At 41.8% G+C, this 14119-nt stretch overlaps 1 protein-coding gene across 1 annotated transcript in view; it reads left to right on the top strand.

The window, feature by feature from the left end:
* The first annotated feature begins 1671 nt into the window (after positions 1-1671).
* Positions 1672-14119, top strand: part of LOC122813826 — a 140444-nt gene continuing 127996 nt past the window's right edge. The window contains exon 1 of the mRNA XM_044086353.1: positions 1672-1884. The gene's annotated coding sequence lies outside the window, so the exon portion shown is untranslated. The remainder of the gene's footprint in view (positions 1885-14119) is intronic.

Consider the following 14119-nt stretch of genomic DNA (forward strand, 5'->3'; position numbering starts at 1 on the left):
GCCATTCCAGAACAACATTCACTTCCTAAGTTCCATATTATATTTCCACCCACAAATTTTCTGTTTGCAGTCGTTCTTCATTTGTTAGGAATCTTACATCCTGTAACAGAATAACTTCCAAATCATATTTAGCATGCCATTCCAGTATCCCTAATTTGAAAAATGCCCTGTTTAAACACACAATTGGACATGTTAGCTGTAAGAAATTCTTGTTTGTGGTTTTTGAAAAGATAGATTAGAATCCTAGTGATGGACCATGGGAAATTGTGATTGAACATACAGAATTGCCATGGCAGTTGAAGCTAAATGCAATAAATCCAATCAGTTTAAATGAAAATGTTTCCATGGCTAATGCACTTAAAGAATGTAGGTTTAATGTGTTATTTGTTTGTTATCCCAATTGTAGCAATATAGTTATGCTTATAATACATTTGTTAGATGATCCCCAAGGTTAAATGGTAGCAGAGAAATAGTTTTTTTTTTTCACATATATGAATGATTGTTTTTTCTGTGAGCTGAAGTATCCATGGAATGAGAATATATAAATAATGAGGGTAGAACAAACAAACCCCCCTACATGGGGATCCTGGAAGATTCCGACATGAAAAAAAGTTTATTTTAAAGCTTGGCCTGCTTGCTCAAATACTTGTCCTTCTTGAGTACATGTTTAGAGCATATACGTACTTCTGGAAATAGGTGGCACACCAATGTGTATGAGCTAGCATGTTTAGAGCATGTGCATTCCAATGAACTGTAGAACACCCCAGTAAATGCAGTTATTGCCCGTAACAGAGCAATGCATAACCCCTAGCCATAATATTCATACTGAGCATATATAACATATAAATGGAATTTAAGGTTCATACAGATAATGTCAACTTCTGATAAAAGTTGCATGAATTAAAAATAAAGCTGAAACATACATTGTTAAATAATAACCTCTGTTGTTTTCCATGATGTTTGTTTTACCCCATATAAAAGGCAAAATGAGAAAAATCCTATGTATACCCAATTCACATATGTAGGAAATGCTACAAACTCCCAGTACACATATGTACAGAACAAGTGCTTCCATAAAGATGAGCTACCGGATGGCCAGAACCCAGAGTGAGTAAAAGACATAAGGCCCTGCAGCTGATATTTTACAATGAATGCACATTAAGGGCAAAACAGATGTTGTTCCATCACCAGATTTTATTTGTTGCATGTCAGCCTGCAGAATTGAGCCCACCTGCTCATAATAGACTTAAGATATAGTTGCTCTGCTTACTCTTTCAGCTGCTGGGGGGGGGGGGGTCATCTCTGCTTACTCCTTCAGCTGCTGGTGGTGGTGGTGGGGGGGGTCATGGTTAAACTGGGATATCAGAAAAGCCATATCTGTTTCCTGCCTTTGCTGCATACACTTGTTTACCTGGTCCTATGGCTTTTTCCTGAACAGTTTTAGAATGTGTTTCCACATCTGGTGTTAGGCTTGATAAGTGTTTTACTTTTTATGTTTTGCAGACATTGCATAGAAGGAAAAGAAAAGTTCATAGGTGTATACTAGGCTAACAACTGCCAGGGCCTTTATAATTGTCATGATCCCTACCACACATCCAGCTGGTATTTAATGTTCTGCAGTAGCTGATTGACTCTACCTATACCTGTCAAACTGGATTTTCATTCTATATCCTTCAGCACCTTCAGAGGTGGAGCTCATTTCTACAGAACAAAAGTATATGCCTGTTAAAAAGTGAATGCAAGACAGAAAGGAAAATAAAGTTTGGCTGAATATAAGTCAAGATTGAGAATATGCAAGCACTGCCACTGAATTTGAAATATAAAGTAAAACTGCTTTAAGAGAAAGGCCGTTTTACAACCCGACTTCCTTCCTAGAGATCACTGGTAAGTTTGATTTATTTTTCAATGCATCGTCAGTTACAGATGATTTTACACTGAATCCAGCTGCTCCTTCTTCTTTGAATATGTACTTCGTCTTCTGTCATGAAATATTAAGAAAAGGCTTGGTAAGAAAGCATGCCTGTGTCATGATACAACTCAGACAGTATATACAGAATAATGCAGGTATAATTTGAGTTCTTCCAGAACTGATTAACCTTAGGACATGTCAGTGTAAGTGTGTGTGTGTGTGTGTGTGTGTGTGTGTGTAATATGCATAATGCTCCTAGATAAAGTCTCATTTCATATTGTAGTTAGTTGTATAATATTTAGATCTCAAGCTTGCTTAGTGACTAACCTTGTAAGGATACAGTCACGTGTGTCGTCCAGAGTTGCAGTAATATTTGCAGATATGAACAAAGCAAGGTAAAACCAGGCTAAACAGGCTGTCTTAAAGTTATTGCTTACCCTAAGTAAGCAAACTAGGCTGGTATTTTTTTTTTTACTTTGCTTTCTTTATCTCTCTGTGGTAGCTTTGCTTTCTGTGGATGTCATCTGACTTTCTACTGCACAAATGTTCTGGTTCTAATTCTCTTGGAGTTAACTCTGCATAAATTAGCAATGAAGCTGGAGGAGTCAGTCATTTCTACCAGAAATGTGATCAGATGTGGGTGTAGGAGGTCTGAGAAGTAGCCAAGGATCTCTGCTGAATCGATCACTCACACGTCAGAAACTGATAAATTACCTTTTAAAGCACTTAATTTTGCCAAGAGACTCTAGCTTACAATTCAGTTTCAGATTTTCAAAATCATAAACCTATTTGTACTTAACTGTTGTAATAAACAGATATTCTGGTGACGTGATGGACAACACATTAAGGAAAGCTAATGTATCCAAGTCAATATGCATCTACGTGTGTGTGCATGTGTGTGTGCATGCGTGCATGTGCATGCGTGTGTGTGTGTGTGTGTGTGTGTGTGTGTGTGAGTGAAGTGGATTGCCACATAAGACATACCCACTCCGCTGACTGACTGGAGAAGTGCGTTTGCCTTCTGTGCCACCCAGCCGTGTTAAGTTGTCATTCCTTTGCCACTAGAAAACCTATACATGTACTGCTAAGTATACCTGTACAAGTGTTGAGTTAGTAGAAGACAAAGGTTCTAGAAAAAAATGCTTGCAGTACATTTTTGTCTTTCTGTCATAAATCTCTGTCTCCCATTGGTGAAACACATCAGGGTTGCATCACTTTAGGTCTCTGTGGCAGTAACGACACTGCATATCCAACCAGGTGATGCTTATTGCATTGGTTAGCATTTATGCCTGCTCCCTGCTCATGCCGGGCATCCATTTTCTGCAATGCGACATCATAGGTTCCTGTGCAGTAAGAACAGAAAAATCCTATTCTCTCTGGTATCCATGGATGCATGCCTCTGAATCAAGCTGCACAATTCAGAGCTGCAGAGAGGTGCTAAGACATAGTCAGAGATGTGTACAGTGGCTGTAGCACTACACCACGGAGTTATTGGCATAGTCATGCAAACAAGCCATATTGTCAGATGCATTACAAAATCTATAGACCTTAATGAACTGTATTGTAAAATTCTACTACACAATGCCATATTTTTGCCTCAAAAAAAGGGAATTGGAAGATTTGTCATCTTTCTTTAAATCACTTTTGCCACTAGTGTGTTGGTCATGATGTGTGGTTTTCTGTGTACCAGATAACTTTAAAAAACACCTGTGATGAGGGGGGATAAAGTGGTATATCAAACCTGAAAATAGAGACATGCCCAGAGATAAGTTAGACCTGTAAAAGTTGAGAGGACTGTTTGAGGGTAAGATAGAGATGAACAAGCGGTACATTTTTGAGGGAGAAGGGGTTTATTATTTTATAGTGATGCGCATAATTCTGTGAAACATACCTGGAGTTTAGATTGGGTACCATGAAATTACTGCAGTAACCAGAGAGCAGTGCTCATTGTGTGTCACTGGAGTCACAAATGCTACAGTTACTGTGATTCCCATGAAATTATGGAGTAACCAGAACACAGTGTGTATCATGTTTCACTGGAGTTACAAATGCTACAGTTACTGTGATTCCCATGAAATTACTGCAGTAACCAGAGTGCAGTGCTTATCATGTTTCACTAGAGTCACAAATGTTACAGTTACTGTGATTCCCATGAAATTATTGCAGTAACCAGAGTGCAGTGCATATCGTGTTTCACTGGAGTCACAAATGCTACAGTTACTATGAGTCCGATGAAATTACTGCAGTAACCAGAGAGCAGTGCGTATCGTGTTTCACTGGAGTCACAAATGGTACAGTTACTGTGATTCCCATTAAATTACTGCAGTAACCAGAGTGCAGTGCATATTGTGTTTCACTGGAGTCACAAATGCTACAGTTACTATGAGTCTGATGAAATTACTGCAGTAACCAGAGAGCAGTGCGTATAGTGTTTCACTGGAGTCACAAATGGTACAGTTACTGTTATTCCCATTAAATTACTGCAGTAACCAGAGTGCAGTGCTTATCGTGTTTCACTGGAGTCACAAATGCTACAGTTACTGTGATTCCCATGAAATTACTGTAGTAACCAGAGTATAGTGCTCATTGTATTTCACTAGAGTCACCGATGGCACACTTACTATTTGTAGCATAAACCTTCTCCACTGTCTAGAGCACAGTGCTCATCTTGGGTCAGTGGAGTTACAAATGTTATTGTTGCTGTGGATTCTGTGCAATTACCTCAGTAACCAGAGTCCCGTGTTTTGGAACACTGATGTCACGTGTGTTGATTCTTAAGAAGCTGCCCCCCCCCCACGCACACACACACACACACACCATAACTAGATTAGAAGCAGACTGCTGAGGCACAGAGCCAACCTACCATTGACATGAATAACCAAAGTAACGACTCTCTAAGTAAAAGATGTATCATTTCAGTGGTGACCTGGAAGCATTGTCTGCTTAAGTGACTTTTAGAAATGGCAACTGACGGAATGAAACCTGGGCTTACAGGACAAAGTTTAGTACACAGGATTAAAGCTATGAGTTGGTTGACATTTTCATGATCCTATAGTTCTAGATTTGATTACCTCAATTTCTGTTTGCTTTCTTTGTAACTCTGAGCAAGACATTTAATCAGGTCATCCATGAAAAGAGGAAGTTGTGCCTTGCAAGTTTGCGGGGAAAACAAATAATATAACAAAGTTTATATCAGATCATAGCTTTAACATTCTATGCTAAACTTCTAGACTGCGTCTATACTCTGTTGTTCACATCCTAACAAAAAAATAAATAAATAAATATGCCGATCCATGGTATATCTCCCATGAAAATGGATTTTTTTGAGTCACAGATTAATGTCTTCTGAAATTGTTTCTAACTGCTGGATAAATGAAATACTATTATCCTATTTTTTGTAGGTATTATTATTTCTCAGGTTTTATTGTTTTCCTCAGAATAAATTTGCTGAGATGTGAGCCCTTATTTTCACTGAGGATGTGAACATCACCCGTGTTTCCACATTGTATTCAGCGGAAAACTTCCCATGTCCTGCATCACACAGATGTAGCTTCCCTTTTCATGCCACTCCTACATAACAGGGTCCATTAATTTGAAGGTTTGCTGTTCAGACTTGTATGGCAACATTCCTAGCAGTCCTACTGCAGCCAGTAGGGAGGGGTCTGTCTTGCAAGTTTGTTGTTAAATGTATTCCTCTAATCTAAACCTTTTCCTCAATAATTAGAGCCAAGAAACCAAAATCAGGAACATAATTTGAAAATCCAGCAGTATTTCTTCGGAAAAGTTTTAAAGTAAAATGATTTGTTTTAAGACATGTTTATGAAAAAAAAGTAACAGTCCTGCAACCTTAGCATAAACTTTGTGGTTTGAGTCCATGCCATGTTTTCATAAAAAATAGTTTGTTTGCCCACAAAACAGCCAGACCATCTCAGACTCCAGAACCCTGTCAATCCTATTCATACCCTCTGTACTACCATCTAGTGGGAAGTAATAACATCGTCAGTATAAGGATTATTCATTTTCTGCTTAATGCCATCATCCTTCTGAGAAAACACAGTAATATTCATAGGTGTGTACTAAGCTGATGGCCCTGGAGCCTTTACAAGCTTAGCCCAAAAAAATTGCCCAGGCACCATGCCACCTGATGTTAGTTCACAGTGCCCCTATCCAATAGGGTAACTGGAATGATCCCTGGAGTGAACTTTCTGTTACCAATCCACTTGTCAAGATTTCTCTTGAAGAGGGCCAGTGAGGTGCTCTGCTTGACATGAATGGGAAGCTTATTCCAGAGTATGGGTAGGACATGAATGGGAAGCTTATTCCAGAGTATGGGCAGTCTTTGGGAGATGAACCTGTTCCTCCCTCATGTTCTGTTAATTGTGGTAATGAGGTTGTGATCTCTGGAGCGTGTGGCTCTGGGGGATTTTGATTTCTTTAGGTGAAGCATTTCAAGTAGGACTGGGTCAGACATGGATTTGTAAGTCAAGCTGAGATCACATCTAAGTAGATGATAAAAGACTGAGAACAGCTGAAGTTTCTTGAGTCTGTCCATGTAGGACATGTGTTTAAGGCTTAGGATCCTTCTTGTGAGGTATTTTTGTGGCCTCTCCAGCTGTTGTAGGTGTCTGGTCAGGTACATGCCAAATGGGGTGTTATATTCGATGATTGGTCTAATGAGAGATGAGTAGAGAGGGATGATGACCTCTTTCTTTCTAGATGCAAAACCTTTGGTTATAAGATATACCACGTAGAAGGACTTTCTGACCACAGTGGCAATGTGGTGGTCGAAGGTGAGGTGGCTGTTGACCAGGGTGCCCAGATCTCTTATGGCCCCTTCAGTGTTCAGTGGGCTCCTATCAATGTGGTAATTCGTGGGAACTGAGTTTTTTCCAAAGGGGATGATAACACATTTTTTGGCATTAAGCTTCAGGCCATGGTTCCGACACCAGTCATTAGTCTAAGATAGGCCCTTTTGTAGGATGTCTAGATCACTTGGAGAGTTGATAATGACTCCTAGCTTGCAGTCATCAGTGAACTTGGTCAGCCAAAGTCTTTCTGTGTTGGCCTGGACTTCTGAAAAGTAGATGCCAAACAGGAGAGGGCCCAGGACTTGAACCCTGTGGGACTCCACTCATGACTGGTCGACAGTCTGACTTGGACTCCGCAACTTTCACTCTGTGGGTCCTGTCTGTGAGCTAATTTGTAACCCACCTAGTGATGTAAGGATTGATGCCTAGTTTGGTGAGTTTATCAATGATACCTGAGTGGGAAATAGTAGCAAAGTCCTTGGCCAGGTTGAGGTAATCTGTATGCACTGCCTTACCCACATCCACAGCCTTGGTGACTGCCTCAAAGAAGTCAGCCAGGTTCATCAGGCAGGATCTCCCCTTGACAAAGCCAAACTGTGTGGGGTCAAGAGTCTGGACGTTGCCTATATCTTTGTTGAGCAGGTCCATGATGATGCAGTCCATAGCTTTGCATACCAGACTTCTCAGGCTAATGGGGGGATAGTTTCCAGGGTCTGTAGTTGCTCCCCCTTTATGGAGCGGTATGACTGTAGCAGTGTGCTATTCATTAGGGACAAAGCCAGAGGTAAGGCTGTGACTGAACAGGGCACACAGATGTGGTGCCAGTTCATTTTGTAGCTCATGTAGGGCACAGCTAGGGATATTACCAGGTCCCGTGGATGCTGTATTCTTGGCTTTGGACAATGCAGCTTTTACCTGTGCCGCAGAAATGGTGGTTACCAGACTTTCTTCTGTTATTGTAATAGGGCCCTTGCGGGGGGTTACAGATGGTACTGAATCTGTTGGCTCAGTATAGGAGGTGCCATTGTGCAATAACTCAGAGTACATCTGGGTATTGCCTTTGAAGATGTTCATCGTGTTTCACTGTTGCAGTCATAACTGTAGGGTTCTCCCCTGACGTCAGGGAGCATGGCTGAACAGCCGACGCCGGACCCAGACTTTGGGATTCTGGCCGATCGAGGACTGTCTGCCGGCAGGGGAGAACCCTACAGTCATGACTGCAACAGTGAAGACACTCGAACATCTACATTTATGGTAAGTGTACACAACTGTACTTTTCTGATATAGCATAGAAGGCTTTGTGATTGTTTTTGGTGTCAGTTGCAATTCTGCCTTCACAGATGGCTTTAGAGGATTTGATAAGGGATCTCAGCTTTTTGTTAAGACTGATAAGGGAGGTTTTCCAGTCTTGTGACTTCATTTTCTTCTGCAACAGATTCTTCCTTCTGTTGTAAAGTTTATTGATGGCTGGGGACCACCAGATTGGCTTCCTTTTTTGGAGGAGAATGTCTTAGTTCTATTTGGTATGGCAAGGTCCGTGCATTTATGTACATGCTCGTACAGTGCATTGGTGTATGATTCAGCAGTTGTGCAGCTATTTTCCACTGGCATGGGTGCCAAGAAGTTAGCCACCTCTGGTTTTAGGAGCCCAAAGTCAGCTTTAGAGAAGTTTTTCAAGGTGGTCACCTTAGTGGGGGGGGGGGGGTGTAGGTGAGATGGAGATTTTCATGGTGATCAGATTGTGGTCATATTTAACCAGGGAGGAATTGACTATAGATGTGGAGCAATGGTCTTCCATGTTGGTGATAACCAGGTCGAGGATGCTGTGGTTTCCTCTAATGGGGGTCAGAATGCGCTGATCCAGGGCATTGGAACTGATAAATTCCAGAAAGCGTTGGGCCTATACTTTAGCACTTGAATAGTTTTTCCCAGTTGATGGAAGGGTAGTTGAAGTCACCCAGTATGAGAGTATTGGGTTGTACCTTGATAGATTATAGGGTGTTTAGGAACTTGGAGTGAGAGTCTAGGGACATATTTGGGGTTCTGTAGAAGGCTATGACTTGTATCACCATCTTACCCAGTGTTAGTTGTACTTGAAGTATCTTGGATGCATTGTGCTGGATTACCAGTTTAGAGGTGTGCACATCCTTTAAGAATATGGAGACACCACTGCCTTTGGAGCTTCTGGACGTATTCTGTGGCTGAAATGTATAGAATGAGTTGTAGTCTGTGAGTGCAGGGGTGCTTTCTGCCTCTTTAAACCAAGTCTCTGTTACAGCACAGATGTTGACATTCTCCATTTTGAGGAGAGCTTTGAGCGAGTGCATCTTGATATTTAGACTTCTAGCATTGAGCAGCATGACCCTCAGATTGCATTTGTTTGTAGCTGTTACGGTGGAATTTTGGTCTTTGGAACACTGCCTAAAAAGGGCACTATAGGGGGGTGGCAAGAGCCTTAGCCAGTACCCTGAATCCCAGGGGTGACAGATGCAGGCCGTCTCTGGAAAAGCATTGAGGTCTGTCGATCATGTCATTCCAGGCAGACAGATACTGGATCCCCTTAGAATGACACCAGAAACTAAGCCAATTATTGGAGTCAATCATTTTCTGCTCATACTGTAGTATCATTCTGGGTGACAGTAGAATACTGCTCATGGCTAGGGTCATACCTGCCTGGGCCGCATAATCCAAGAGTTCCATCACATCTCTTTTCATGTAATCCAGGGAGGTACATCTCAGGTCATTCACACCCAAATGGACAATGACTGAGTCATATTTGTACTTGTGAAGTGACCTGAGTGCATGTGTTATGTGGCGGTTCCTGGCACCTGATAGACAACTGGTTGTCACCTTATCCTTGTTCAACCTAGTGAGTGGGACATCAGTGTGCCTCACAATTGACTCTCCTATGATTAGTACATTGGGCTTGGGTTGAGGGGCACACTGTGGTGGTGAGCTATGTGTTCTGGGGTTGTTGTGTTGTGGTGATCGAGTGCATTTCTGTCTCAGGGGTCTCTGTTGTTTGGGTACATTTTTATTGAGAGCCTCAGTGAAGATGGGTGTATGATTTGTGTTTCTATGTGTGAGTTGTGACGGTTGGTGTTTTTGAGGGCTGTGTTCTGTGTAGTGAGTTGCAGGTGTTGACCTTCTCCTCTTGACCAGCTAGTCCGGTCTTGGTTGGAGCATGCACTGCTTCCAGTTTGGTGATATAAGTGCATCTCTCACAGGTGTGAGTGTTGGGAGGTAAGCGGAGAGGGTTGCCTGTGTATATTAGACAGTTGCCACAGTGTCTCAGAATGCCCAAGTGCACCAGGTTAGCAGGAAAAAGCACAGGAAACTACCCTACAATCATACTAGGAAGGGTAGTCATAACTAACAAGTACTGGTGCTGTTACTGCGTAGAAACAGCTAGTGCTGATAGCACCTAAGTGTGCTACAATAAATGCTACAAAAGTCTGTTAAAGTTCAAGCCAATTAAGCTAACTGAAGTGCAAGAAGTAAAAGAACAACCACGTTCTAAGGGAAAATTGAAGAGCAGACTTTCTGGCACCTGTTATAGTTTACCTCAGCTGAGCGCTGCTGCATGGTGTGCAAACATGGGCTTTTAAACCAGAAAGCTGAAAGGGATGGAAAAAATGTCCAAATGGCCAATAAACTACAAGTTCTAGACCAGAAACCACTCCTCTTGTGGTAGATAGGCTACCTAGTGCTTACCATTCTCCCACACCACATGGGGGGGTATCAATGGACAGAACTGTAGGGTCTTATGTGTGCCTATGATATCCTTAATAGGGTGTTTGACCTGCTGGTCTCCATCAGGAGGTACACCCACTTTGAAGCCCTCTTCATTCCTCCTTTCACATTCAGGCTCTTAGGTTCTCCGTTTAGACACTAGTTACTACCATCACAATAATACCTTCACACTTTTCACCCAGACCTGGCTGGAAACACACAGGTGCAGGTCTAAAAACCTGTAGCAAGCTGCAACTTTTAGATATGGGATTGGTTGCCTATGCTTCTATACCCTCAAGTAACTCTCCAAGCCACTCAAGACAACAAAAAAACTTATTAGAATTCTGCATAGTCTGGTTAATGAAAACCAAATTTTAGTTTAAACAAAACTACAAATTCTTCAGCAGACATTGAAAAACTGAAGTATTATAGCTGCCTCAAAATCTGAGATAGTAGAAATGTAAACACGCAGCTTAGGATAAAAAATACATACACATATTTACAGTATATATTTTTTTTTAATAAAGTTAATTTAGCCTGTGAAATACTTCCAACCTGGAATGCTGTGCTGTGAAATTGGCCTTTCAACGTACAAGTCCTACAGTGTCACATAATAAACGGGTTGAGCAGTGTGAAAGGCTAATTTTGATAACTTCCTTTGATTCCATTTTCATAATTAAGCTATGTTCTTCTGTATCTTCACCCGTATCACCAGATGTCATTTGCTTTTCTAACAGGAACCACCTGTTAAGTAAACTTCTCTCACCTTCCTTTTCAGTAAAATCTCTGAACTGTGGTTCCTCATACATGAAAACAGATGTTTCATTTTGTCTGTTTTTCTCATGGGTAATAACTTCATTTATAGTTAGTCAGGGAGGATTTGTTCTTATTAGATGTGCAGGTTAGAATGAAGTATAGCTTATATGGAGCCTCATAAAATATCAGTACGACTTAGAATCCAATGCACAGTAATACCACATGCTGACAGTACTGGATATGGTGACATTTAGACCTATACATAATTAAACAATTAGCAAATACAGGAAATACAGAAAAAAGCCTCAGTACAGGCCCTCAAGGATTAGAAAGACCCTGTGTTTGGAAAGGACAACTAGGACAAGTCATCAGCACTGTTTTTTTCACTAAAAGATCCTGAAACTGTCCCGTGGGATCGCAAAACTGGGGCAGAATATGTAATTGGGGAATTGTGAGGATGAGTTACTCTTAAGTGACAGAGATTAGCATACCCTTAACCTCCTTGAATTAAAAAAGCATATTGTTGACAATTCAAAATGGTAGCATCAGGAAAAGGAACACTCTCTTCTTTTTTCACAACAGAAGTCCTTCCTGTGCAGATCCTTATCTAGTAAGTGATAGGGATTATTGTATGGGCTTAGTTTACTTATTAAATAAGGCATGTCCCCAAGTGATAGGGATTCTTTGTATGGGCTTAGTTTACTTATTAAATAAGGTATGTCCCCAAGTGATAGGGATTCTTGGTATGGGCTTAGTTACTTATTAAATAAGGTATGTCCCCAAGTGATAGGGATTCTTTGTATGGGCTTAGTTTACTTATTAAATAAGGTATGTCCCCAAGTTCATAGGTTCATAGGTAGGTACTAGGCTATCGGCTCAAGGGCCTACATAAGCCTAGCCAACAAGGTTCCCTGGCTTATGCCACCCAAGACAGTTATTTTCCTGTGCCACTGTCGAGCAGAGACACAGAAGTGATCCCAAGGTGTATTTCCTATTTGCCATCCAATCATCAAGATTTTTCTTGAAGAGTGCTAATGAAGAACTTTGCTTGACATAGATGGGTCACCTGTTCCAGTGTATGGGAAGTCTCTGGGACAGGAATCTATCCCTCCAGCATGTCCTGTTTATTGAGGTCCCTAGAGTATGTAGCTCAGAGGGATTGAGATTTCTTTAGGTGTAGCATGTCAAACAGCTCTGGGTCTGACATAGCTTTATATGTTAGGCAGAGATCACCATGGAGTAGGCGATATGCTATGGAGTAAAGCTGGAGATTTTTTGAGATGGTCTGTGTAGGGCATTTGTTTGAGGCTAGTAATCCTCTTTGTGAGGTACTTCTGTGGCCTTTCCAGCTGCTGCAGATGTCTTGTGAGGTACATTCCAAAAGGGACGTTGTACTCTATAATGGGTCTAATGAGTGTCGAGTAGAGGGGAGCAATGACCTCTTTTTTTCCTGGATGAGAACCCTTTTATGATGAGGTGTGCCACATAGAAGGACTTCCTGACTACTGTGGCGATGTGACTATCAAAGGAGAGACTACTGTCCACCTGGGTCCCAAGGTCTCTTATCACACATTTGGTGTTAAGTAGATTGCTGCCTATGTGGTAGTTCAGGAGTACAGAATTTTTACCAAAGGGGATGACACTGCACTTTTTGGCATTGAGCTTGAGGCCATGGCTCTGACACCAGGCGTCTGTCTCAGTGAGGCCCTTCTGTAGGATGCCCACATCATTTGGGGACTTGACTATGGCTCCTAGTTTGCAGTCATCAGTGAACTTCATTAGCCAGAGGCCTTCTGTGTTAGCCTGTACTTCAGAGAAGTAGATACCAAACAGGAGAGGTCCCAGGACTGAACCCTGTGGTACTCCACTTGTCACTGGTTTGAGGTCAGATTTGGAGTTTGCAACTTTTACAGTGTGGGTTCTGTCAGTGAGCCAGTTGGCAACCCATCTTGTGACGTAGGGATTTATACTTAGTTTAGTGAGTTTAGCTATAATTCTAGAATGGTGGATGGTGTCGAAACCCTTGGCGAGGTCAAGATAGGCTGTGTGAACCACCTTACCCTCATCTATGGCTTTGGTGACTGCCTCAAAGAAGTCGATCAGGTTCAGGAGGCATGATCTGCCTTTCACAAACCTGAACTGGGTGGGAACCTGAGTTTGGAGGTTACCAATGTCTTTGTTTATGAGTTCCATGATGATAAATTCCATGGCCTTGCAGACCAGGCTCAGCAGGCTAATAGGGCGATAGTTCCCGGGATCAGTGGTGGCTCCCACTTTGTGGAGTGGGATAGCTGTTGGTGTATGCCATTCATTGGGCACAAAGCCTGATGTGAGGCTATTATTGAACATGGTGCTTAGGTGGGGAGCCAGTTCGTTCTGAAGTTCATGTAAAACACAACCTGGGATGTTGTCCGGTCCTATGGATGCTGTGTTATTGGCTTTAGAGAGTGCAGCTTTTACCTGCATAGTTGTGATTACGGGGACTCTGCATTCTTCCTGTATAGATATGGGCCCTTTAGGGGGTGTGGGGGGGTAAAGTTAGCACTGAACCTATCTGCCAGGATGTTGGCAATATCAGTTGATTCAGTAATTTTCTTGCCGTTGTGCTGTAACTCAGTGCAGATATGGGTGTTGCTATCGAGAAACTTGACATAGCTATCTAATGCTTTGTGGCTGTCCTTAGAATTAGTGGTGATTTTGTTTTCGTAGCTAGCTTTGGAGGATCTTATAAGGAATCTCAGCTTCTTACTGAGGCTGACCTGGGAGATCCTCCACTCATGAGATTTTACTCTCTTTTGCAACAGTTTCTTCCTTCTGTTGTATAGTTTGTTTATGGCAGGAGACCACCAGATTGGCTTCCTTTTTTTGGAGGATAGTGTCTTGGTTCTGTTTGGGATAGCACGATCCATGCACT

Source organism: Protopterus annectens, chromosome 10.part0 (assembly GCF_019279795.1).
Source record: "Protopterus annectens isolate FY-2018-M chromosome 10.part0, PAN1.0, whole genome shotgun sequence".
Taxonomy (NCBI): domain Eukaryota; kingdom Metazoa; phylum Chordata; order Ceratodontiformes; family Protopteridae; genus Protopterus; species Protopterus annectens.